Source organism: Anomaloglossus baeobatrachus, chromosome 2, assembly GCF_048569485.1.
Source record: "Anomaloglossus baeobatrachus isolate aAnoBae1 chromosome 2, aAnoBae1.hap1, whole genome shotgun sequence".
NCBI classification, from domain to species: Eukaryota; Metazoa; Chordata; class Amphibia; order Anura; family Aromobatidae; genus Anomaloglossus; species Anomaloglossus baeobatrachus.
Genome location: NC_134354.1, coordinates 569,268,723 through 569,292,975, shown reverse-complemented (window position 1 = coordinate 569,292,975; position 24,253 = coordinate 569,268,723).

Below are 24,253 nucleotides of genomic sequence, written 5' to 3'. Positions count from 1 at the left end.
TCCATTTAATAAAATATATAAAGAGAGTCCAAAAAATGTGTACACAATAACAGAAAACGGTATAGCCAAGTTACAAAGAATACAGGTAACTTAATGAAATTTTATAGATGCATGATATGCCTAGTACCATTTTCAAAATTCCTGAGGTGCAATCATCGATAATAACTCTGAAAAGAGAAACTTCACCACCAGGAAAAAAAAACTATAATAATATATCAATGGTCTGCACTCAGACTGAAGCAGATGATGGTGCACGTGAAAAGAGGGCGATGCCCTAAAGCAGTGATGGCGAACCTATGGCACGCGTCCCACACTGGGCACGCAGAGCCCTTTGTGCTGGCACGCGCGCTGTCGCCACACTGAGCCACTTTGTACTGTCGGTGTGGTCGCGCCGACAGTACAAACTGGTGTTGGAGCAGAGGAGACATTTCTCCTGCCTCGGACACGCCTCCTCTCCTGAGCCGCAGGCCTGTTGCCTAGGAGACGGAGGGGCGTCAGTAGGCGGCGCCGGCATCCTGTGGGCGCGTGGGATCTTTCTGAACTGACTGATGGCAGCGCGCAGCGGAGGAGCAGGGGCTGCAAGGTGAGTTTTTTTTTTTTTTATTTTCAAGCTGTGTGCGGCTGTGCCAGGACGGGGGCAAACCCAGAGCACGGGGGAAAACTGACCACGGGGGCAAACCCAGACCACGGGGGCAAACCCAGAGCACGGGGGCAAACCGACCACGGGGGAAAACCGATCACAGGGGCAAACTCAGAGCACGGGGGTAAAACCAGAGCACGGGGACAAACACAGAGCACGGGGGCAAACACAGAGCACGGGGGAAAACACAGAGCATGGGGGTAAACCCAGAGCATGGGGGGCAAACATACAGAGCACGGGGCAAACATTCAGAGCACGGGGGCAAACATACAGAGCACGGGGGCAAACATACAGAGCACTACAGAGCACAAGGGCCAACATACAGAGCACGGGGCAAACATACAGAGCACGGGGGCAAACATACAGAGCACGGGGCAAACATACAGAGCGGGGGCAAACATACAGAGCGGGGGCAAACATTCAGAGCAGAGGGCAAACATTCAGAGCACAGGGGCAAACATACAGAGCACGGGGGCAAACATACAGAGCATGGGGGCAAACATACAGAGCACGGGGGCCAACATACAGAGCACGGGGGCAAACATACAGAGCACGGGGCAAACATACAGAGCATGGGGCAAACATACAGAGCACGGGGGCAAACATACAGAGCACGGGGGAAAACATACAGAGCACGGGGGCAAGCACAGAGCACGGGGGCATACAGAGCACGGGGGCATACAGAGCACAAGGGCATACAGAGCACGGGGGCATACAGAGCACGGGGCAAGCATGGAGAGCACGGGGCAAACATGGTTGCAAGGATGGGGGAAACATGGCTGCAAGGATGGAGAGAAACGTGCAAAGATGGGGAGAAACATGACTGCAAGGATGGGGGGAAACATGACTGCAAGGATGGGGGGAAACATGACTGCAAGGATGGGGGGAAACATGCCAGGATGGGGTACATTTAGCAGGAAGGGAAACATGCCAGGATAGGGTACATTTACCAGGATGGGGAACACATTTACCAGGATGGGGGAAACATGAAAGGATGGGGGTACATGAACATGCCAGGATGAGGAAAATTGCCAGGATGGGGAACATTTAGCAGGAAGGGTGACATTTATCAGGATGGGGTATATTTTCCCAGGATGGGGTACGTTTACCAGGAAAGGGGACATTTACCAGGATAAGGGAACATGCCTGGATGAGGTACATTTACCAGGAATGAGGTACATGCTTGGATGGGGTACATTTACCAGGATGGGGTAAATTTACCAGGATGAGGAATATTTACCAGAATGGGGACAAATATTCCAAAATGTAGGAAATACATATCAGGATGGGGGACATGTTTACCAGGAAGTGGCCAGGAAGGGGGACATAACTACACAATGAAGGGGAGGGGAGCAACTCATACGTTTTTATGGGTTTTCAGGATGTTCAGACTTTGAAATGTAGATGTGGATTACAAGGTGACATCTGATTGCATTCCAGGCTAAAATCCCTTGTGTCTAATATGCTGCAATTTTTTTCCAGAAAGATCAATCCAACTGCTGTGTCTGGAAAGGGCAGGGGCTCAGCTTCAATGTGTGGTAAGCATGCATGAGCGTGATGCCTGCTGAAGAGAAGAGAAGACGGCAAAGGTAAGGTTACAATCAACTATTTACATAATAGGATTGGTTGGCACTTCGGAAAAAAAAATGGGTTTAGGGATACAGTTTGGGCACTCGGCCTGCAAAAGGTTCGCCATGACTGCCCTAGAGTCATATAATAATAAATTCACTGCACTCAAATTTGTAAATTTGCAAAGAGTGAGAAATAATTTATTTGAGCAAAGTAGTCAAGCAACATCCAACGACGTTTCGACCCGCCTGGGTCTTAGTCAAGTCGCTGTATGGTAGGTGACTGAAGGGTGAAGGATGATGTGCACTGAAGCACTGAAGTATATGGAAAAGGTGCCTTGAGGATATATGTGGTTTGCAAGCGCAGCAGCGCGGTTGCTATTTGATTCTCGTGTCCTCAGTTGCCTAATAATTCTGCACAGTAATAGTTACCTGCACAAACAGATATCCTCCTAAGATAGCCAAATCTAAAAAAAAAAAACACTCCAACTTCCAAAAATATTAAGCTTTGATATTTATGAGTCTTTTAGGTTGATTGAGAAGATAGTTGTTGATCAATAATAAAAAAAATCCTCTAAAATAATAATTCTAATAATTCTACACACAGTGTATACCACATAAACACACAAAACATCATATTAAAATAACAAGTCCCACTAGTCAGGTGATCACCCATTGAAGTATGAGAAAAATAATGGAGCGATCTCACGCGGTCAGTTACACTCAGGTCCTATTTTCCTCCATTTTCAAAACTGTAGAATTCAGCCAGAATGTTGTAAGAAGGAGCTTGGGGAGCAAAACTGTCCCTTTCAGGGTACTGAAGCCCTATTCTACCCCAAGACTCCCGTCCTTTAAAGGACAGTCCACTGCTATTATCCCTGAGGACTGTACCTACAGTGCCTACAAGTAGTATTCAACCCCCTGCAGATTTAGCAGGTTTACACATTCTTAATTAACTTGGCATTGTGACATTTGGACTGTAGATCAGCCTGGATGTGTGAAATGCACTGCAGCAAATAAGAATGTTATTTCTTTTTTTATTTTTTTTTTTTTTAAATTGTGAAAAGTTTATTCAGAGGGTCATTTATTATTCAACCCCTCAAACCACAAGAATTCTGTTTGGTTCCCCTAAAGTATTAAGAAGTATTTCAGGCACAAAGAACAATGAGCTTCACATGTTTGGATTAATTATCTCTTTTTCCAGCCTTTTCTGACTAATTAAGACCCTCCCCAAACTTGTGAACAGCACTCATACTTGGTCAACATGGGAAAGACAAAGGAGCATTCCAAGGCCATCAGAGACAAGATCGTGGAGGGTCACAAGGCTGGCAAGGGGTACAAAACCCTTTCCAAGGAGTTGGGCCTACCTGTCTCCACTGTTGGGAGCATCATCCGGAAGTGGAAGGCTTATGGAACTACTGTTAGCCTTCCACGGCCTGGACAGCCTTTGAAAGTTTCCACCCGTGCCGAGGCCAGGCTTGTCTGAAGAGTCAAGGCTAACCCAAGGTCAACAAGGAAGGAGCTCCGGGAAGATCTCATGGCAGTGGGGACATTGGTTTCAGTCAATACCATAAGTAACGTACTCCACCGCAATGGTCTCCGTTCCAGACGAGCCCGTAAGGTACCTTTACTTTCAAAGCGTCATGTCAAGGCTCGTCTACAGTTTGCTCATGATCACTTGGAGGACTCTGAGACAGACTGGTTCAAGGTTCTCTGGTCTGATGAGACCAAGATCGAGATCTTTGGTGCCAACCACACACGTGACGTTTGGAGACTGGATGGCACTGCATACGACCCCAAGAATACCATCCCTACAGTCAAGCATGGTGGTGGCAGCATCATGTTGTGGGGCTGTTTCTCAGCCAAGGGGCCTGGCCATCTGGTCCGCATCCATGGGAAGATGGATAGCACGGCCTACCTGGAGATTTTGGCCAAGAACCTCCGCTCCTCCATCAAGGATCTTAAGATGGGTCGTCATTTCATCTTCCAACAAGACAACGACCCAAAGCACACAGCCAAGAAAACCAAGGCCTGGTTCAAGAGGGAAAAAATCAAGGTGTTGCAGTGGCCTAGTCAGTCTCCTGACCTTAACCCAATTGAAAACTTGTGGAAGGAGCTCAAGATTAAAGTCCACATGAGACACTCAAAGAACCTAGATAACTTGGAGAAGATCTGCATGGAGGAGTGGGCCAAGATAACTCCAGAGACCTGTGCCGGCCTGATCAGGTTTTATAAAAGACGATTATTAGCTGTAATTGCAAACGAGGGTTATTCCACAAAATATTAAACCTAGGGGTTGAATAATAATTGACCCACACTTTTATGTTGAAAATTTATTAAAATTTAACTGAGCAACATAACTTGTTGGTTTGTAAGATTTATGCATCTGTTAATAAATCCTGCTCTTGTTTGAAGTTAGCAGGCTCTAACTTATTTGCATCTTATCAAACCTGCTAAATCTGCAGGGGGTTGAATACTACTTGTAGGCACTGTATATCGGCCCTAAGCGCCTTTCCAATGCGTATTGACTCGTCTCATCCTGTCTGTGTATACTGTTTCCCTGAAAAGAAAGGCTGTTAATTTTTCTTGTTTGTGGCTCACTTTATGGCATTTTAATAAAGTAACCTGAACATTTTGTTTAAAGTTGCCTCCAGTGCCTTCTTTAATCACCACCAGGTGAGGCATATTCCTACATGACATGGAGCACAGTATAGGGCAGCAGAGTCCAGGATACCTTGGACAGAAGCGTAATAGACTGTCAAATGTATTAAATGTTTTTTATTTGTGAATAACCAGTGTCATTGTAAATTGATGGGCTCCATATTGTTTGGAAATGGCATTATAACCTTTTCCAGATTGATGGGCAGCTAGGCTGCTTTCACATCAGCGTTTTTTGACGAACGTCAAAAAATAACGCAAAGCGCAGATGACTTGATCCTGTTGATTCAATGTTGAATGCATGCTGTGACCGTGTGCGGTCTGTGTGGTCTGGAGTTCAGCTGAGTTCAGATCAGCTCACTCCAGTGTCGGCCAATTTCTTGTTCTGTGTCCCACTGCATGCATTGCAGCGTGCGAGGTCAGCTGAGTTTGGCAGGCACTGGAGTTAGCTGACCTGAACTCAGCTGAACTTAGCCAGCAGAACAAGTAATCAGATCAGCTGACTCCAGTGTCGGTCGATTACTTGATCTGTGTTCCCTGCATCTATCACAGTGTGTGCCGGGTGTGAGGTCAGCTGAGTTCAGATCAGGTGACTCCAGTGCCGGCCGAACTGAGCTGACCTCACAGCCCTGACTCTGCGATTGATGCAGGTGACACAAAACAAGTAATCGGCCGACACTGGAGTCAGCTGATCTGATTACTTGTTCTTCTTGCTCTGTGGCCAGGAGTAGGGATGAGTGAGCAGTAAAATGCTCGATGGGCGAAGCCCATTTCTATATTTTTTTTTAATTCATTCATTCAAACAGGGTTAGGGGTAAAAAAAATGCTAAGGGTAACCCAAGCAGCTGCTGGCAACCCCCACTGCTTCTAGTACTGTACTGGTAGTGGAAGATCCAGGGAAGCCCTTTTTTTTATTTTTTTTTCCCAAAAAAATGACGTGGGCTTTGCTATATTTTTTGTATGCTAGCCAGTTATAGCAGGCAGATACGGACTGCCACCAACCCCCAGCTGCCTATTTCAAACCGTCTGGGAACCAAAAATCTAGGTAAGCCCTTTTTTTAATTATTTCATGAATTTCAAGCTTTCTGGCCCCCCCACTGCAAATTTCAGTCCGCAGCCGCCCCTGAAAATGGCACTTTCATAGAAGCGCCATCTTCTGGCGCTTTAACCAACTCTTCCAGCGGCCCTGGTGCCAGGTGGCACGCTGGGTAATAAGGGGTTAATACCAGCTTTGTTTTACCAACTGATATAAAGCCCAAGATTTTTAATGTCAGGCCAAGTTTGAGCCAGCCATTAAGAATCTCCAATAAAGGAATAAAGGGTTAAAAAAAGACATCACACAGAGAAAAAATATTTTATTAAAAATAAATACACAGACACTTTATTAGAAATAAATACACAGACTCACATAGAGAATCCATCTTTATTACTCCCTCTCACCCCTCCACAATCTTGGTCTTTCTTCTGTCTTCTTTCTTCAACTGATGCAGCTCTGCGGGGGAGGAACTGCTTTCTGAGCATGCTCAATACTGAAAACAGGATCCTGCCTACCAGAATGCGGTGACTTCCGGTATAGCAGGATCCGGCTCATTGAAAAGCATTGCAGGTACTGCCACAATATGAAGGATCCGGTGAGATGCAGTATTTTATCGGAGGTAGATAAAATACTGCATCTCACCGGATCCAGTGTATGACGCACGCAACCGCAAGTAGACGCATATTGGTGTGATTCCATTGCAAATGCATTGAAATGACAACGCATTTGTAAAGGATCCAGTCATATGCGTTTTGCGTCTTTTTTGCTGTCCAGCAAAAAAATGCTGATGTGAAAGCAGCCTAAAAATTACTTTACAAAGATCAATGCTGATGTTTTTACTCCTTGGGATTTTTTTGATACACATCTGAAAGCTTCAGACCAGGAAACTAACAAAACATTTGCTTTTATAGACATTGTCATGTCACTCTTTCTGATAAAAAAAAGAAGGATATTTGATTAGCAGCACGTGGCAGCTACTAACCCTTTTAGGGTAAATGCAGAAGGATTATTATTTAGGCAAGTTTTTCTAGTGGAAACCGCTTCAGGAAACACTCTTTTGGGAGATTCCTAATGTATATTTGAAGGGTTATTTTTTCCCCTGGAGCGTTAATTTTTTTCATCCTTCTGATGCAGTTTCAAAGTAGTGACATGGACTTTCTTTATTCCCACCAAGTGTTTTTCAAAACTAGATACCTTCTGTTAATAGAACTTTCTGTTTGAACAACTTCCATAATTCTCCTGTCTCCTTTCCATCAATCCTTTCCTTATTGATCCCGGCTTTAAGCAAAGCCTGGAACATGTCTTTACGAGACACCCGTGGGGCCTCCCCTACTGATTTCCCTTTCCAATCAGGATTGTTTGGCTTACTGTTACCAAGATGGCCTCCAGGGGATGGTTTATCCCACTGTCCCATATCCTCTAACTCCCTTATCCTCCCTAGAACTACACTGATTGATTCCCCAGTCAGCGCTAGAGTTAAGGTTAAAATAACTGTTTTGTGTGCTGGAGGAGCATGTTTAACCAGCCTATTTCTTATGATGGCTGTCAATGGGTACTGGAGATAATCATCATCCATTCCCAAAAGAGGAAGAGCATTCCTCATTGCTTCTTCCTTCAGCCGTTCCATACCATCTTTTAAGGTATATCAAGGTTTATCTTTGATAGGAAAGTCTGCTTCTGATGGGTATTTGTCCAGAAAAGCATGGGCTAAAGGCTGCTTTACACGAGTCGATCTATTGTGCGATGCATCGTTGGGGTCACGGATTTTCTGACGCACTTCCGTCATTCGTAACGACATCTCCTCATGTGACAGCTCCTTGCGAGTCCAACCGATGCCTAATCGTTTGAAATTCGGCCATCGTGTACTCATCGTTTAATTCCATAAAATCGGTCAGTTTAGTCTTAATGAACGACACATTGCAAAGTGTGACACCGTGTAATCGGCCATCCTCGTAGTTGTTTGTGACGTCAGTAAACGTTCAGGGCGTATTTGTGGTTTTAAATAATCACGCCTAATCTAATCGGATTGGTTGTAGCAGATGCGTTTTGATTGGTTATTACTGTTATAAAATACGGAGCTGTAGTCATGATGTGTGAACATTCAGCCTTGGCGTCATGCACAGTGTTTTATGGTGCATTACTCCTAATTTTTCTTACGTTTGTTTGTTCGCTGCCAATCGCCCCATTTTGTGACTCCTGAATGGAAAGCATACTTGTTGATGACCTTGGAATCTCTTGATCTCTTGTGAAGTCAAGTAGATCAAAATACCACAGCCGTGGGACATAAAGATCGGCAGTCGCAGCCCCTGAACGTCGTGACTCCTCGACTTTATTGAGTTCCTTTTTATATACAGTGCGTATTCCTTGTATTTTTTTCTTGATAAGATTTACATCCACAGGCTCATTAGGAAAATGGTTTTTATAGATAGTAATCAGATCCGCATAAGCTGCTTGTTTGATGCGTTTGTTACTATATTCAGGCGATTTAATTTTCCAAAGACAGGTTAATGTGCGATATTTTTCAATGAAATCACGCAAAAATAATTAGTTTTGATGAGCCGTCATCTGGGAATGAATATATGAGAACATTTTATTTGACACTGTTATAATAAACATGTAATCTTTTTTCTTTTTAAAAGAACAAAAAAAAAAAACAAAAAAAAAAAACAACAACAAAAACATTATTATGTTTCAAAAAACATAATACACGATAAAAACTACACAAATAAAAATAAAAAATAAAAAATAAAAAAAAAACAAACATTGTGAACGGCTAAATGACACAATAAATAAACCATACAAAACCAAATTTAACCCACCTTTGGAAGATAGATACTCTGACTTCGTCATAAACCAGACCACAAACAACAAACAAGATTGATGCTAAGGACACACGAGGCAACAAAGACAGACGCAGAAGAGAAACTATATATATGGTATGTAACCAATCAACCACATTAGCAGAACTGGATTGAGCAGGTCAGAAGAATTCAGGGCGTGCAACAATCCAGACAACGTCACGGAGGGCTGTATAGTTTGCCTAATTACGCCCATACAAAAGACAGATTGACCAAAGGAAAACATGTGTGAAGCCTTTTGGACGTCCGCCATGGCCAATCAATATATCGATGAGCGCTTTGTGGTCGTTTGACAACACTCAACGTGTGACACATGGACAACTACCTATCAGCGATACAAACAAAAAAAAAAAAAAAGACTTTGCCAAATAAATCGCACGATGGATTGACTCGTGTAAAGCAGCCTTTAGATCCTGATTAAGTTTTGAGTGCCTTGCTCATTATGATCAACAAAATAATTTTTTATTGATCTCTGAATTACTAAGTCTGAAGACATGGTGACAAATTTTGCCACGTCTCTGGTGTCAAAGTGCACTCCACTTCCTCTGAGATTGTGCACCCTGACTAACCAGGGAATTTCTCCTTCTCCTGTTTTTTGTCTAAACTGTGTTAAAATGCTATCAACTTCTCCCTGAGAGTAATCTTCAATGGTTACTCGATTCTTTACATGAGTAATCGTTCTCTCATTTGTGATAGCATTACCATCTTCGTCATATTGCAGATTTCCCTGACCATCCCGGACATGTTCCCGGATGATCTCATTCTCTGTCCTCTCTAGGTGCCTCCTTACTGGGTTAGCCTGAATCCTCCCTTTATGGTAATCCTCCTCATCAGATGGTGAAGATGAATCCCACACATCCCCATCCCAAGTATCGGGATCCCAGTTTACAGAAGCTGAGGCGATACTTTTATGTACCTTGGTTTTATTTACCTTTCCTCTTCTTTTCTTGCACTTATTTTGAGCAATTTTTACGGCAGCTTTTTCTGCCACATTCTGATAAGGTTCCAGTTTATCCTTCAACAGTCGGGTATTACATTCCAGAACTGTTTTCTGGCCACCTAATTCTATCATCTTTTGTTCCATCTGGGAACATTTCTTCTCCATCTTTAGATTACGCTCATGCATCGCGCGATATGCACTTGCCAAAATCCAGATGCGCCGTCCTAAATACACTACATCACCTGCTTTCACAGGGACACTACTGAGTACATTCACAACATCAGTAGGTTCACTACCCTTGAGCTTATCCTGACATTGTTCTGCCAATCCACAATTGACCAATTCATGTGCTATAAGATTGTAGGGAGACTCAGTCCAGCCGGGAATCTCTACAACAACCTCCTTAATACTATCCTTACGTTTTCTGAACATTTTGCCATTATGCAAAAACATTAAAAAAAAAAATAAATCTGGAAATTTGCCAAAAATGTTTTTAATTTCTAGATTACAAAAATTCGTTAATTACTTCTTATAGAAGTAATCCTGCCGACTACGCCAATTTATGTGTTGCTAAATTCTCCTAAAAAGGGGCTGAAAGCCCCTACTTACCAAGCGCTCACTGATATCCTAATCAGGCACGAATACTAAGATTCTTTATAGCAAGATATTATTTATTTTAATAGCACATGAATAATTAATGGTACCTAGGCATTAGCACTACTTTATAGTCATGAATCTTACACAATAACAGAAATATGCATCAATATTACCGTATGTTTTAGCATTCCTTCCTCATCGAAGGGACTCGATTAGTGAGAAGGAAAACAACCCGGCCTGTGCATCACAGGCGCAGTGCGTCCACTTTGAGCGTCCTGGAAATGTCCCTATCTCACTAAGCGAGCCCTGTATTTTTATACCAAACTTTGTACATTGTGGTGTTGTGTGCACTGAGTATTGCAATTGGTGACCAGCATGTGATTGATGAGTCATGGTCATGTTGCCTGACCACATGCTGCTGTGGGCACCAGTAGCTTCCTGCACATGTTGCTGGTTAACCACTGGTTTTCTGCATATGTTGCAATGAGCCGTGAGTTTTACATTGCTAGTTTTCTACACATGTTTCTAACTAACCACGAGTTTCCTACATATGTTGAACTGTAAGCGTTCCTTCCTTATAATAGTGGTTTGTTCAAGACCTGCTTAATACGTACTCTTCATCATGGTGAAATCGGGTCAACCAGAGGACACCTCTCTGATACTGAGTTTTGGATGGATCAATAATACCTGTGATCACTATATTTTGATAAGGATTCCTATCTAATCACGCTCATTCTTCAGTCATATCACATTGGTATCACAAGTGTCAGCGTAGGTGTAGATTGAGCTATCGGTTCAATGACAAGCTGAGATCTCATCTGTACATGCGCCACTTCTGGGTGCCTCTTTACTTAAGTCTGCTGCTGGGAGATCAATAACCCAAAGTCGGCGCATGAGCAGATGAGATCTTGAGCCAATAGCTCCATCTGCACACGTGCCGACTCTGGTTGCCATTATTTGAAGCAAGCACGCACCTCCGACATTTTCAGAATGGCCACTACCTCACTGTTCGCAGCGAGCATTAGCCCACAGCACAGCTCCCGCAGCACATCGGTCCATAGCTTGCTCTCAGGAGCTCACGCTTAGGATTTCAGTGGGCTGCTTTGCTTGGAAAGCCCTATCCACCTCGTTGCACTAGTGCCCCCTATCTCTGAGCTTCGTGGGAACAGTCCATATAGGCCCTGTCCTCAGCAGGTTAATTGCCGGGTTGCTTGAAGCTTCTCTCCGACCTAGGGTCCATGTACCCCGATATGCCTTTGGTGCCAGCCCGGCTATTGAACTGTGGCTGCTGGCTATCCTCCAAGACTAGCTAAGCACCAAGTCCCAATCCCCCGCGACCAGGTCTCCGACTCCTCCGGGTCCAGACCACCGTCTGCAACCTAGGCTGCTTCTAACCTGGGAACTCCAACTACCAGCTTTCTCGAGCTCCTCACTCCTCGAGGGCTACCTGTTATGATCCGGACCCATGGAAGACCACCATAAATCATTGGTAAAAGGTGACAAGAGCATTGGCAACTAATCTGGCCGCCATCCCCTTACTAACCATCAACACTAGAAGTAGCCGAGGGGTGAACTAACATCCTGTGCACCGTAAACCCAGCCGGAGAACTAGCTATCCTAAAGGAAGGAAAGATGAATAACTCTCTGCCTCAGAAAATAGACAAAGAATAGCAAGCCCCCCACATTGAAAGACTGCGGTGATATAGGAAAACACAATACACAGATAGATGATAGGATTAGCAAAAGGTGAGGCCCCCAGACTAAAATAGGAAAGGACAGGAAAGGGGCTGATGGGGGCCAGAGAAAAACCCTGCAAAATTCCAAATTCCTGATAGTACAAAAAGGCCCTCAGATCGCACGATCTGCACTCTGTCCTATACCAGGCGCTCTTATCATACCAATGAACAGAAAACAAGAATCATTACAAATTCAAAAAGCCACAAACACATGGACTTAAAGGAGCTATACTCCAAACATAACTGCAGGGAGTTTCCCAGCTAAGCAACCAAGAGGGAAAATCCCTGCACGCAAATAAACTGAAAACAACCACAGCAAATGACAAACTCAGATAAGAGCAAAAGAACCAAACAACAAATAAAGAGCAAAGCACCCATCTGGGGCAGATGCGGTGTGGAGCAGAATGAAGCAGGCTGGTGAACAAAGAACAACTGACATCCGGCATAGCCTGCTATCAGACCAGGATCCAAACAAGCAGAGAGTTAGCAACGGAAACGCCCATTGCTCAACACACCTGGTCTATGTCCAAACCATTCCTGGCCACAAGAGGGAGCCTCCCAGCAGCCAAAGCATAACTGACATTCACAACAGTACCCCCCCTTGAGGAGGGGTCACCGAACCCTCACCAACGCCACCGGGTCACTCGGGATGAGCATCATGGAAGGCGCGAACCAACCTGTCCGCATGAATGTCAGAAACCACAACCCAAGAGTTATCCTCCTGCCCATAACCCTTCCATTTCACAAGGTACTGAAGGTGACGCCTACTGCGACGGGAATCCAGAATTTTTTCAACTTCATACTCCAGATCCCCTTGTACCAAAACAGGGTCAGGAGGCGCTGCTGCAGGAACTGTTGGCTCCACATGTTTCTTCAACAATGACTTATGGAAGACATTGTGAATCTGAAATGACACAGGCAGAGTCAAACGGAAAAATACAGGGTTGATAATCTCCGAAATCTTATAAGTTCCAATAAATCTGGGCTTAAATTTAGGAGATGGAACTCTCATAGGAAATTTTTAGAGGACAACCACACCATCTCCCCCACATTAAACCGGGGACCAACAGTCCGACGCCGGTTGGCAAACTTTTGGGCAGTTTCTTGGGACTGAAGCAATTTATCCACTACCTGCCCTCAAATCTGCTGCATTATGTTTACCACCGAATTCACCCCTGGACAGTCAGACGCCTCAAGCTGCCCCGAGAGGAACCTGGGGTGATACCCAAAATTGCAGAAAAAGGGGGACACCAATGTGGTAGAGCTAGCTCTATTGTTAAGGGCAAATTCAGCCAAAGGCAAAAACGAAACCCAGTCATCCTGATCCGCAGAAACAAAACACCGTAAATAGGTCTCCAGGGTCTGGTTAGCCCTTTCAGTCTGACCGTTACAAACTGGATACAAACTGCACCCCTCTGTCAGAAACAATGTTTTCGGGAATACCATGCAAACGAACAACAAGTTGGAAAAACAAAGGCACCAACTCTGATGAAGATGGCAACTTAGATAGAGGAACCAAGTGGACAATCTTGGAGAATCTGTCACAGATCACCCAAATCACAGTCATTTTCTGAGAGACGGGAAGCTCTGAAATGAAATCCATAGAGATGTGCGTCCAAGGTTTCTTAGGACCGGCAAAGGCAATAATAGCCCACTAGAACGTGAACAACAGGGCTTGGACCTAGAACAAACTCCACACGACTGCACAAAACGACGGACACCCCGGGACAGGGAAGGCCACTAAAAAGAGCGTCTCACAAGATCCCGAGTACCACAAATGCCAGGATGACCCGCCAGAAAAACAGAGCAATGAACCTCAGAGACAACTCGGTCTCTCCATTGGTCCGGGAAAAACAGTTTCTCTGTAGGACATCTCTCAGGTTTATCCCCCTGAAATTCCACCAGTGCCAACCGCAGATCAGGCGAAATGGCCGAGAAAACTACACCATCATTCAGGATAGTAGACGGCTCGACAACCTCCAACGAGTCAGCACAGAAACTCCTGGAAAGGGCATCGACCTTAACATTCTTGGTGCCCGGCAAAAAAGAGACCACAAAATTAAACCGGGTAAAAAACAAAGCCCACCTGGCCTGCCGAGGATTCAACCTCTTGGCAGATTCCAGATATGTAAGATTCTTGTGGTCCATAAGCACCACAACTTGATGTCTAGCCCCCTCCAACCAATGCCTCCCCTCTTCAAATGCCCACTTCATAGCCAATAATTCCTGGTTCCCCACATCATAATTCCGTTCAGAAGGAGCAAACGTCCGAGAGAAAAAGGCACAGGGCTTAAGTTTACCCGAAGTAGCGTCTCGTTGAGACAGAACTGCTCCAGCTCCGATCTCTGAGGCATCGATCTCAACTTGAAATGGGCGAGACACATCAGGTTGCTGCAGGACTGGGGCAGAAGTGAATCGCCTTTTAAGCTCCTGGAAGGCCACAATCGCCTCTGGGGTCCAATGCTCAGCATCAGCTCCCTTCTTGGTCAAATCTGTCAGAGGTTTGACAATGGCAGAAAAATTGGCTATAAATTTACGGTAAAATTAGCAAACCCCAAAAACTGCTGCAGGGATTTTAGAGAAGTCGGTTGCACCCAGTCGTAAATGACCTGAACCTTAACCGGGTCCATTTCAATAGCGGAGGGAGACAAGATGAAGCCCAAAAAGGAAATCCTTTGCACCCCAAAGAGGCACTTTGACCCCTTAACGTACAGTGCATGATCCTTAAGTATCTGAAAAACAGCCCGTACTTGGCCAACATGAGAGTCCCAATCATCAGAAAAAATCAATATGTCCAGATACACAATCAAAAATTTACCAATAAGGTCCCGAAAAATATCATTCATGAAGGCCTGGAAGACGGAGGGTGCATTAGTGAGCCCAAGAGGCATCACTAGGTACTCAAAATGCCCCTCAGGAGTATTAAAAGCCGTCTTCCATTCATCACCCTCCTTAATACGGATGAGATTATACGCGCCCTTGAGATCCAGTTTCGTAAACCATTCGGCGCTCTTCACTCTAGAGAAAAGATCAGACATCAGAGGCAAAGGGTACTGATATTTGACCGTAATTTTATTAAGAAGACGGTAATCAATACAAGGCCTCAATGACCCATCTTTCTTAGCAACAAAGAAAAAGCCAGCACCCAAAGGAGAAGATGAGGGCCGAATGTTCCCCTTCTCCAATGATTCCCTGATGTATGACCGCATGGCATCATGTTCGGGCACAGACAAGTTGAAAATCCGCCCCTTGGGAAATGTACAACCGGGCACCAGCTCAATGGCACAGTCACAGTCCCGGTGTGGGGGCAGAGAATCAGATTCCTGGTCATTAAATACATCATGGAAATCAGACAAGAAGGCCGGAACATCAACTGCCTGAGCAGACGTGGACGACACGGAAAGGTCCTGATGCAAACCTTGACAACCCCAACTAGCTACCGACAAGGATCTCCAGTCAAGAACTGGATTATGGTTCTGCAACCACGGAAATCCCAGTACCAAGGTATCCTGTAGATTATGCAATACTAAAAATGTACAAGTTTCCTGATGCGCGGGTGCAACTCTCATGGGCACCTGGGTCCAAAATTGGGGTTTATTTTCTGCCAAAGGGGTAGCATCAATGCCCCTTAAAGGAATAGGAGTTTGCAAAGGAACCATGGGGAAAATACAATCCCTAGCAAACCCAAAATCCATCAAATTGAGCGCTGCCCATGAGTCCACAAAGGCAAATGCAGAAAAGGAAGACAATGAGCAAATCAATGTGACAGACAAAAGAAACTTTGGTTGCAAAGAACCCACAGTAACAGAAGTAGCCAATCTCCTTTCACGTTTAGGGCAGACAGAGATGTTATGAGAAGCGTCTCCACAATAGAAGCACAGTCTATTCTTCTGTCTGAACCCCTGCCGACTAGCATTAGAAAGGACCCTATCACACTCCATAGGCTCCAAAGGCTGTTCCACAGGCACAAAACCAGCAGCTATCTTCCTGCGCTCACGTAACCGCCTATCATTCTGAATGGCCAAGGTCATAGAGGCATCAAGACCAGAAGGGACGGGAAATCCTACCATTACATCCTTCACAGTATCAGCAATACCCTTTCAAAAAAGAGCAGCAAGCGCATCATCATTCCATTTGGTAAGGACCGCCCACTTTCGAAATTTCTGACAAAACGTTTCTGCAGAATCCAAACCCTGAGTTAAGGACAACAAGACCTTTTCTGCTTGGTCCACAATATTGGGTTCGTCATATAATAAACTCAAGGAAAAAAGGAGTCCACATCACTGAGAATCGGATCATCAGACGCTAAAGAGAAGGCCCAGTCCTGCGGGTCACCACGCAGAAGGGAGATGACAATCTTAACCTGCTATATGGGATTCCCTGAGGACTTAGGGCGCAGGTCAAAAAATAATTTACAATTATTTTTGAAGCTCAAAAATCTCGACCTATCTCCCGAAAAAAATTCAGGAACGGGAATCTTAGGCTCTGCAAGGGGAGTCTGTGCAAGATAAGACTCTATACGACGAACCTTAGCATCAAGATGAGCAACACGCTCACCCAATTCATCCATGCTAGAAAAAGAAATCTTCCATGGAACCCAAAGAAGAAGAGGAAAAACACCAAAAAAAAAAAAATTTCAGCAAACCCTTTTTTTTTTCCTTCTTAAGAGTACCCTTTAAATTTGTAGGCCGGATGTACTGTTATGATCCAGACCCATGGAAGACCACCATAAATTATTGGTAAAAGGTGACAAGAGCATTGGCAACTAATCTGGCCGCTATCCCCTTACTAACCATCAACACTAGAAGTAGCCGGGGGGTGAACTAACATCCTGTCCACCGCAAACCCAGCCGGAGAACTAGCTATCCTAAAGGAAGGAAAGATGAATAACTCTCTGCCTCAGAAAATAGACAAAGAATAGCAAGCCCCCCACATTGAAAGACTGCGGTGATATAGGAAAACACAATACACAGATAGATGATAGGATTAGCAAAAGGTGAGGCCCCCACTGACTAAAATAGGAAAGGACAGGCAAGGGGCTGATGGTGGCCAGAGAAAAACCCTGCAAAATTCCAAATTCCTGATAGTACAAAAAGGCCCTCAGATCGCATGATCTGCACTCTGTCCTATACCAGGCGCTCTTGTCATACCAGTGAACAGAAAACAAGAATTATTACAAATTCAAAAAGCCACAAACACATGGACTTAAAGGAGCTATACTCCAAACATAACTGCAGGGAGTTTCCCAGGTAAGCAACCGAGAGGGAAAATCCCTGCACGCAAATAAACTGAAAACAACCACAGCAAATGACAAACTCAGATAAGAGCAAAAGAACCAAACAGCAAATAAAGAGCAAAGCACCCATCTGGGGCAGATGCGCTGTGGAGCAGAATGAAGCAGGCTGGTGAACAAAGAACAACTGACATCCGGCATAGCCTGCTATCAGACCAGGATCCAAACAAGCAGAGAGTTGGCAATGGAAACGCCCATTGCTCAACACACCTGGTCTATGTCCAAACCATTCCTGGCCACAAGAGGGAGCCTCCCAGCAGCCAAAGCATAACTGACATTCACAACAGCTACCACTGTTCTGACTTGTCACCTCCTTCTTCCCTGCCTGACCCATAGGTGGGCAGCCCCATTGCACCTTAGCAGCCCACTGGTGTGCCTGACAGGGTGTGGTGCGAGGTGTCACTAGGATTTGTAGATGCTGGTGGAGGCAGTACTGCAAGATGAGAACCCAGAACCATGGGGGTTGAGTCCTGCACAAAGAGATGACGTACCCTGTGATGACCTGACTAGTCCAGGGGCGTCACAGAAGCAGTGTTAGGCTAATCTCCCGGCGGCCGGCTTTTATTAGAACGATCGTTCACAATAGCCGGCCGCTGGGCGATCAGCTGATCGGCCGCCGAGCGATCAGCTGATCATTCATAGAAGCTGGCCGCCGGGTTATCAGCTAATCGTTCACAGAAGCCGGCCACCGGGCGATCAGCTGATAGCTCACAGAAGCTGGCCGCCGGGCGATCAGCTGATCGTTCGGCCGCTGAGAGAGTGAGAGAGAGAGAGACATTGATTTGAATGATTAAACACAAGATCTGAGCATGTGCAGTGAAAACAAAAGGATTCCGCTGCTCAAAAAACGTTACATACTGCGCTACTGCCGCCCGACGGTCATTCGTTCCACGACTGATCAGTCGGGCGGCGGATGCAACGCAAGGGCCTCAGTCGCAATCTGCCGCTCATACAAGTCTATGGGAACAATGGAATCTGCTAAACGGATTGCGTTGTTTATCAGAGCAGTGGATTGTGACAGATCCTAAACAACGGAAATGTGAACATAGCCTTATACAGAGCTAATGGATATGAAGGAGTACATTACAAGTTTACTAGTTATTTAGTGATTATCTCCTGCTGATTTTATTTATTAGTGACTTTATCAAAATTATAGCAAGTAGTCCAGTAAGTGATATATCATTGGAATCAACGTCTCTCACTCTACCATCATGATACTCCTGGTGATACATTCCCATTAACCCCTTCACAACCGGCCGATTTTTCGCTTTCCGTTTTTTTTCCCGCCATTCTTCTGAGAGACGTAACTTTTTTTATTTTTCAGTCAATATGGTCATGTGAGGGCTCATTTTTTGTGGAATGAGCTGTACTTTTAAATGAAATTATAAGTTTACCATATAGTGTACTGGAAAACGGCAAAAAAATTCCAAATGCAGAAAAATTGCAAAAAAAAGTGTGATAGCGCTATTGTTTTTGAGATATTTTATTCACTGTCTTCACTATATGGTAAAACTGATGTGTGGGTGTGATGCCTCAGGTCAGTGCGAGTTTGTAGACACCAAACATGAATAGGTTTACTTTTATATAAGAAGTTTGTCCGAACAAAGTGGAGCACGTTTTTTTTCGTGACCCGTAGCGTTCTCATTTTTCGGGATCAGTGGCTCAGTGATGGCTTATATTTTGCATCTCGAGTTGATGTTTTTAACGGGACCATTTTTGCGCAGATGCTACGTTTTGCTTGCCTGTTATTGCATTTTGCGCAAAAGATGTGGCGACAAGAAAAGTCATTTTGGCGTTTGGAATTTTTTTGCCACTACGCCGTTTACTGATCAGATTATTTGATTTTGTATTTTGATAGATTGGGCGTTTCTGAACGCGGCGATACCAAATGTGAGTATATTTTTAATTTTTTTAACCCTTTAATTTTCAATGGGGCAAAAGGGTGGTGATTTGAACTTTTTATGTTTTTTTTTTTTTTTTATTTTTTTTACTTTTTTTTTACTTTTTTTTTAATTTTAGTAGTCCCCCTAGGGGGCTATAGCAATCAACAATCCAATTGCTCTGCCCTATCTGCTGATCATAGCTACACAGCTGTAAACAGCAGATACGCTCACTTTCTCCTTCAGGGCTGAGTGAAACTGAAAATAATTCATGGCAGGTACAGGAGTCATCACATGACCCTGTGCTACCATGACACCTACCTGAAGTCATGTGATCTTGTCACGTGACTTCCGGTATCGGGCGGTAAGTAAATGTTTACCACGATCGCGATTATAATGGCGCTGTCACATATTGACAGCGCCATTTAAGGGGTTAAACGGCACAAGCAGATAACGATTCTGCTCGTGCCTAGCAGGCACACATCTCAGCTGTGAAAATCAGCTGAAATGTGTGCCAATCGCGGCATGCTGCCGGTGACAAACCGCGGGCAGTAACAATTATGACCGCTAGGATGTATTATTACTGCCCGAGGTCGTTAAGGGGTTTTAAAGAGAGTGCATCACTTGTATTTGTATGAATGTAGAAGAGAGAAGGGTCAGAGGATTTAAATTTAAAGCACCACTCCAGCGATGCAACAACAAAAAAAAAATGATGGAGTTGGATTTTAAGAGATACAGAAGTGGTTCAAAGTACTTCAATCAGTGTTTTCAGAAGGGGTTTATTCATATAAGAACAAACTGCTGTGGCTACCCGTTGTAGGAAAAGTAGTCCAACATTTGCAAAAAGGTCCTCATAAAAAACAGTGCATGATAATAAATTGATTATTCTTACCCAATTTCCAGAAATAGATCTGCAATATCCCTGAGTATTGGATCTAGAAGGTTAATACAGGTCTATATATTGCTTAACCTATTTCTAGTGCCCCATGCCATAGCTGCCATCCTTACATGTGGCAATATACTGGATTATCACAAACAATTGCTAATATAAGTTAACAGATTATTTCCAATCCATTCAGATAATTATAAATTCTTGTGAATACCTTTTGACTATCTATAAGCAATTTTCCTTGTAAAGGGGTATCAAAAACCTTGACGTTGGATCTTTTTTTAACTCTTGAAAATGCAACGTAGAGTTGTCCATGACCAAAAACGGGCTCTAGTAGATATATGTCAACACTGTGTAGAGTTTGACCTTGTGACTTGTTTATTGTCATGGCAAATGTTGGTTTTACTGGAAACTGTCAAAGCCAAAGCCAGCTTCAGCACCCACTGCCACCCACACACATCACGCCATCACGCCACAATCATTATTTTCCCCTGCATTTGCTAATTTTCTCCTCTCCCCTCTATTTGCTCTCTAACACAGGTTCTGTGACAGTCTGTGTCACATTGCTAAGGCCGCAGTCGGGTATCTAAGGGGTCTGCCCGGACCACTCCCTCAGCAACACTCACATCCAATCCGGAGGCAGGTGAGCAGAGAGGTGGGCGGGACATTCCAAGGAAGAAATAGGAAGCAGCTGCATCTCCCAGCCTGCAGGGCCAGCGAGGGGAGGGAGAAAGTACTACAGAGTATGAAAAGAGAAGAAAGTGCAAGGTGAGTATAACTGTTTTTTGTTTCTTTACTGTGTGCTGGAGACTGCTGCTGGGGTGTATATAGCGGCTTTCGCTTGTGGGGTGTATATAAAGGCTCCTGGGGTGTATATAAAGGCTGCTGGGGTGTATATAGAGGCTGCTGGGGTGTATATAGAGGCTTCTGTGTGTGGCGGTGTCTGTGTGCGGCGGTGACTGTGTGCGACGAATCAGCGAAGTGTGGTTCAAATCCCGTGCCAATTCGCAGCTGGACTGCGCCTGTCACTGATTGGTCATGGGTGGCTGGCGCGACCAATCAGTGACACAGGATTTCCGTTACAGACAGACAGAATTAGACAATTATATATATAGATATAAGATGTACATGCTATGAACTGTGAGAAAGTTATAATGCATAATAAAGGATACAGACTACCCATTATTGCCCAAATACCTATATGTAGTTGTACGTCTTATCCACAGGCACTGACCCTGGGAACCTTATTTTGAGTGCTGTTGGGTGATGACACTCCCATCTTAAAAGGTCATTGTTGGATGTGGGTTTATGGTAGTTTGTATTCTTGAGTTACCCATTCACTGTTTTTGAGACCGTCACATCAAGGAATGGGGACATATATACCAGGAGGGGTACATATATATACCAGGAGGGGCCTAGGAGGGGGGCATATATATCAGGAGTGGGACATATAAACCTAGGGGCTGAGTATAGGGACATATATACCAGGAGGGGATATATATACGCGGAAGGTCCCAGGATGACTGACTGAGCCCCTCCCCCTGTATCACTCCTGACTGACTGAGTTGTCCCCTCCCCCTCTATCACCCCTGTCTGACTGAACAATTTTTTCCCAAATTCCCCTGACTAGTGACTATGTCCCCTCCTCGGTTTCACTCCAGACTGACTGAGCCCCCTCCCCCTGTATCACTGCAGACTGACTGAACCCCTCCCCATATCACCCCTGATTGACTGATCCCTCTCCCCCTGTATCACCCCTGACTGACTGAGCCCCTTCTTCCCTGTATGAACCCTGCCTTACTGTGCCCTTTCCCCCTGTATCACCTCTAACTGACTGAGCCTCTTCACCCCTGTATGATCTCTGCCTGACTGAACTTCTCCCCCTGTATCATCCCTACCTGACTGCACCCCCTTATCCTGTATAACCCCTTATTGATTGCACGCCCTCACCCTGTATCACCTCTGACTGACTGAGAGCCATTCCCATATATCACCTCTCTCTGATTGCGCCCACTCCCCCTGTATGAACCCTAACTACTCACCCTTTCCCCTGTATCACCCCTGACTGAATGCACCCCATTACCCTGTATCACCCCTGACTGACTGCATCCCCTTCCCCCTGTATCACTCTTTACTGCACCATCTTCCCCTGTATAACCCCTGACTAACTGTACCCCCTTCCCCTGTATCACCCCTGAGTGATTTCTTCCCCTTTCACCTATATTGCCCCTGACTGACTGCACCCCATTCCTCCTGTATCCCCCTGACTGATTGTGCCCCCTTCCCCCTGTATAACTCTTGACTGACTGCATCCCTTTCCCCTGTATCACCCCTGGCTGACTGTGCGCCCTCTCGCTCTATCACTCCCGACTGACTATGCCCCATTTCCCTTGTATCACCCTTGACTGACTGCATCCCATCCCAATCTATCATCCCTGACTGACTGCGTCCACCCCCTCTGTGTCATACCTTACTGACTGCACCTCCTTCCCCCTGTATCACCCCTGACTGATTTTGATTTTCTTCTCCCACCACGAACAAAATGAGGCTTTTCATAAAAAGTTACGGCTTTATAGATGACAGAGAGATGTCCGTTAAGTTTATGGGGGTTGTGAGGGAAAGCTCTCCTAAAACCCTGGAATTTTATGAAAGCTCATTTCAACACATAAAGGGAAGAGCTTAAATGTGGAAATTGGGACAAAGTCATGGTAAGTGGGGATACTGAACATAAATGGGGAAAGTTTAAGGATATACTGCTAGAATTCTGTAAAAAACTTATACCATCTGGTAATAAAATGTCCAGGAATAAAAAGAAACCACTATGGATAAATAAGACTGTACAAAGTATAATAAAACAAAAACAAAGGGCGTTTAAAATCTTAAAGGCTGAGAATACAGAAATAGCATTTCAGAAGTATAAAGATATCAATAGGAAATGCAAAAAAGAAATCAAACAAGCAAAACTAGCTACTGAAACTAAATTAAAATAAATCCCAAAATCTTTTATAAATACATTAATGCCAAAAGGAAAACAAAGGATAGTATTGGCCCCTTAAAATATAACAAGTTAGTTATAGAGGACAAACAAAAGACTGAGATATTAAATAGGCATTTCTCATCTGTGTTCACCAAGGAACTGACTGTACCAGGGATCATTCAACAAGTGAAAGTTCAGCACCCGGTATAATTAATTTAACACAAGAAGAAGTACGCCTACGTCTGAGTAAATTAAACATTGACAAATCCTCAGGGCCAGAAGGCATTCATCCACGAATATTGAGGGAATTGAGCTCCGTAATCGACAGACCGCTGTATCTCATCTTTTTAGACTCGCTTGTAACAGGGTTGGTACCTCAGGATTGGAGGATTGCTGATGTGGTACCGATATTTAAGAAAGGTAAGAGGGTAGATCCAGGCAACTACCATCCAGTAAGCCTGACATCAGTAGTATGCAAAGTTTTTGAGGGCATTTTAAGGGATGACATGCAAAAATATATTGCAGAAAATAATATAATAATTGACAGACAGCATGGATTCATGAAAGATAAGTTGTGTCTAACCAACATGCTGGGGTACTATGAGGGGGTAAGTGCAAACCTGGATATTGGTAATGCAGCTGATGTGATTTATTTGGACTTTGCAAAGGCATTTGATACTGTATCACATAATGGCCTTATACTAAAGCTCCAGAAGCAAGGACTAGGAGAAACTATATGCAACTGGGTAAGGAATTGGCTAAAAGATAAGAAACAAAGAGTAGTCATACAGTCATATGAAAAAGTTTGGGCACCTCTATTAATGTTAACGTTTTTTCTTTATAACATATTGGGTTTTTGCAACAGCTATTTCAGTTTCATATATCTAATAACTGATGGACTGAGTAATATTTCTGAATTGAAATGAGGTTTATTGTACTAATAGAAAATGTGCATTCCGCATTTAACCCCTTCAGCCCCGGGGCACTTTCCGTTTTTGCGTTTTTGTTTTTTGCTCCCCTTCTTCCGAGAGCCGTAACATTTTTATTTTTCCGTCAATCTTGTCATATGAGGGCTTGTTTTTTGCGGGACAAGTTGTACTTTTAAATGAAACCATAAGTTTTACCATATGGTGTACTGGAAAGCAGCAAAAAAATTCCAAGTGTGGAAAAATTGCAAAAAA